This window comes from Coregonus clupeaformis, unplaced genomic scaffold, assembly GCF_020615455.1.
Source record: "Coregonus clupeaformis isolate EN_2021a unplaced genomic scaffold, ASM2061545v1 scaf2088, whole genome shotgun sequence".
Lineage (NCBI taxonomy): Eukaryota > Metazoa > Chordata > Actinopteri > Salmoniformes > Salmonidae > Coregonus > Coregonus clupeaformis.
The window spans coordinates 55,167-59,130 of NW_025535542.1; the positions used below are offsets into that span (position 1 = coordinate 55,167).

Sequence of the window (3,964 nt, forward strand, 5' to 3'; positions counted from 1 at the left end):
CAAGACACCAACTAAGTAACTTACATATACGGTATTATTAATAAAGACAGGCTATTTTTATTGTTCATATTATTTGCGTTGATGATGTATTGAAGTCAAGTGGTTCAACATTCAAATGTAGTTGGATGGACCACACAGGACTGCTTGGAAAAAGCGACGGTCGGTGGAACACTTGCGCCACCAAGTGGACAATTGCTTCAGTTCCCTTGTGGCATCAACGCTACTAGAGATATGTGATATAAGATCAAATGTTATGTCAATATTATTATCTCTAAATTGATTCCCCCACCCGTATTTCATATATTATTATTCTGATTTAGCTGTTAATCTGGATTTAATTTATAAACACTTTCTGTCATTTCCGATTGGAGGTCAGATGACCTAGTGACTTCCGATCCTACCAATTTGTTACTTTGTAACAGTCAAAAGTGGTTATTCCCAACGTTGATCAACTCCCAATCTATGACACGATTTTCTTTAAATCATTATCTTTGATATTTGGCGGACAGTTTACAGAGCTACGTTTTGTGTAAACGCAATCGAATATGACGTGCCCGAGAACGGCACCTTCCTCCCGAAACCATTGCGGTATCGCTTCTCGGCCTTTTGGCTAAGATCAAGTGTCTATATGGCACTGAAGAGTATGAAAGATAACAAAGTACCAGGAGTGGATGGGCTCTCTAAAGAGTTTTACATAGTGTTTTGGGATTTAATTGGATGTCATCTTTTGGAAGTATTTAAGAATTATTTTTGGTTTGGAGCATATGGGAGGTTCAATGTGCGAGGGGGTAATCTCGCTACTTTACAAAAAGGGAGACCTCAAAACACTAGCAAATTGGAGACCTTTAACAATGTTGTGTGTAGACTATAAATTATTAAGTAAAGCCATAACTAATCGTCTGTCTTCTGCCATGGCATATGTTGTTGGTTTAGACCAAACATGTGGTGTGGTAGGGAGAAAGTTAACCTGGAACTTGCAATTGCACAGAGACGTTCAAGCATATTTAGAGGAAAGGCACCTGCCAGCTATTACTGTAAATTTGGACCAGGAAAGCCTTTGACATGGTAAACCATGAGTTTTTGTTTAGAGTTCTGAAAAAAATGTGGTTTTGGAAAGAATTTTATGAAATGGGTAAAAATTCTTTATAGTAATGTGGGAAGCAGAGTAAATATTAATGGGAATATTGGAAATGTAATCAAGCAATTACGAGGTGTCTCTCTGCTCTATTGTATGTTTTATATATTGAACCTTTCGCATGTGCAATTAGGACAAATTACAACATCAAAGGCATTATATTACCTGGAGGGGATATTCTAAAAATTTCACAATACGCGGACGACACCATTTTATATTTACAAGACGACCTGAGCTTGAAAGAGGTTATCAAAGTCATTGATGAGTTCTCTGTTGCCTCCGGGTCTAGGATTAACAAGAATAAAACAGAAATAAAATATATGGGACAGTGGAAATGGAGATCTGATCAGTTATGTGGTTTGACTGTGTGCACAGGACCAATGGTAGTGCTCGGGATATCTTTCGGAAATGAAATTAAAGATGACATGGTTAATTGGAAAGAAAAACTACTTTCGCTTAATAAAAGATTGGGACTGTGGAAAGTGAGGCGACTATCTTTAGTGGCAAGGTGTTAGTGCTGAAGGCGGACATTCTGCCTTCATTACTCCACCTTGCATATGTGTTTCCCATGCCGGTGTCTCTAAGGAAAATGTTCATACGTGTACTGTTTAATTTCTTTTTGGGGGATATGAGTACATCCGGAGAGATGGGATGTACCAGCCTATAGAGGCTGGTGGAAGGGATTTCCCTCATATTCCTCTCAAACTAGATGCGTTGTTCTACTCAAACGTTTGTTGTCTTTTTGTCGTCTTCTGTACACAAATGTCATATATTAATCAAATTCTGGCTGTCCATACCGTTAAGGTTTATGGTGGAGTGGGATAATAGTAAGCCAAAAGCTGAAATTATCCCATTTACATTTTAAGAAAATAGTTGAATGGGCAAGGAAAAACCCTGTCTGCAAAGTAAAAGAAAATGTAATCAACCACAGACTGCTATATGTGAAATTGATAGAAAATTGTTGTCCTAGAGACCGATTACCAATATCACCTTCCACCTGGCTACGGGCACAATTAAAAGGTTTAGACAACAGACTGAAAGATTTCAATTGGCTTGTTTTACACAGACGTCTTCCGGTCCGTTCAACATTATATGATCATAATTTGACCCTGAATAAATTTTGTCCCAGGGACAACTGTTTCGCAATTGAAACAATTCGCCATGTTTTATGGGAATGCTCTTTTGCCCAAATAGTTTGGAAGAAAATTAAAATAGATTTTAATATTTTAAAAAACATTGATTATGAAGGGGTAGCCAAATTTGAACTAAAAAATGCGGAAAAGGTGCAATTATTAGAATTAGTAACTCTGGTGTCCCTTATCAAGACCAAACTTTGGGAGGCCAGATGTGGTGCGGTCAATGACACCCTCAAGTGGTCACCGACGGGATTGGTTTAATTTATAAAACAAGAAATTTGGAAAAAAATACAATTCGAAATAGATAAGTGGGGCATCACATCTGTTAAATATAGATGGAAAGGGATATACCCTTCTTTGTAAACGTTTTTTATAGCCTATATATAGGCCTATGTATAACTGTATTCTGTCGTTTAAATTGAAATGTAGGCTAAGTCTTTGTAAATATTCAATATACACTGAGGTTTATTCAGAGTTCCCTTTGGTATATCTGTATGTTTTTATTTCTATAATAGTTTTTATTCCTTTGAAAGATCAGCTTTGGGAGATTGTTAGAGGCAATTGTTTACATGCATTTCTTGAATGTTGGCCTTTTAGCTGGTCAGGTTCCTCAGAACAGCACTTTTTTTTAGGAGTTTCGCTATTTTTATACGGTTAAGGTACTGTTTTGTAAACCCATGTTATGTACAACGTTATGCACTGAATTTGTACTTGTATTTGAATGTGAAATGAAAATAAAAATTATTTTTCCAAAAAAAAAAAAAATCTGTTCTTATCAGTTTAATATCTGATACGTCCCCTATCTGGGGACCATATATTAAATTGATTTTTGGAATAGGGAGATGGAATAGGGGCTTGCTCCGTCCACTCCACGCATCGACCTGGTATTGCAGTACCTCCAGGAACGGTGCACCCCCTCTCATTGTGAAAACAAATCATGCAGAGTTAACGCAGTTGCTTAGTTTTAATTAGTTATGATCGTGATGTATATTGTATTTTCACATTTAGGCAAGTTCATCTCAATGTCAATGATGGCTAGAGAGTGCTGGTCAAGTCAGTCACCGTTATCTTGACTATGATAGCTGATATCAATGGTGCATTAATCTTCTAATCAAAGTTTATTCGTCACCTCCACAGGATACAGGGTGTAAATGGTACAGTGAAATGCTTACTTGCAAGCTCTCCTCAACAGTGCAATACACATGATCAAAAATATACACAAATAGCTAAGTAATAAAGTAGTTTAACAAAAAGAAGACAATTGTTATGATTGGAAATATATACACTGGAAGACTATACAGTATAAACTATTAAATGTGCTAAAGTCATGTACTGGTAACATGAACTGCCTCACATACCGGTAACGTTATCTGATGTATTTGTCTGAAGTCATTATTTGATAGGCCTGCTATTTCACAAGACTCAAATATATGCAGTTGACATGTACAGTGGGGAGAACAAGTATTTGATATACTGCCGATTTTGCAGGTTTTCCTAGTTACAAAGCATGTAGAGGTCTGTAATTTATAGCATAGTTACACTTCAACTGTGAGAGACGGAATCTAAAACAAAAATTGTGGTGATGGCACCAGAGCCTCTCGCATCGACTATATGTGGTCAATAAAAACTTGTACTCCAGATACTACACTTCATCTTAGCCAAGAAGAGAAAACGCAATGATTTCGGGAGATAG

At 36.9% G+C, this 3,964-nt stretch overlaps 1 pseudogene; it reads left to right on the forward strand.

Annotated features, from left to right (window-relative positions):
• The first annotated feature begins 3,011 nt into the window (after positions 1–3,011).
• Positions 3,012–3,189, forward strand: LOC121564126 (annotated as a pseudogene).
• Positions 3,190–3,964: the final 775 nt, after the last annotated feature.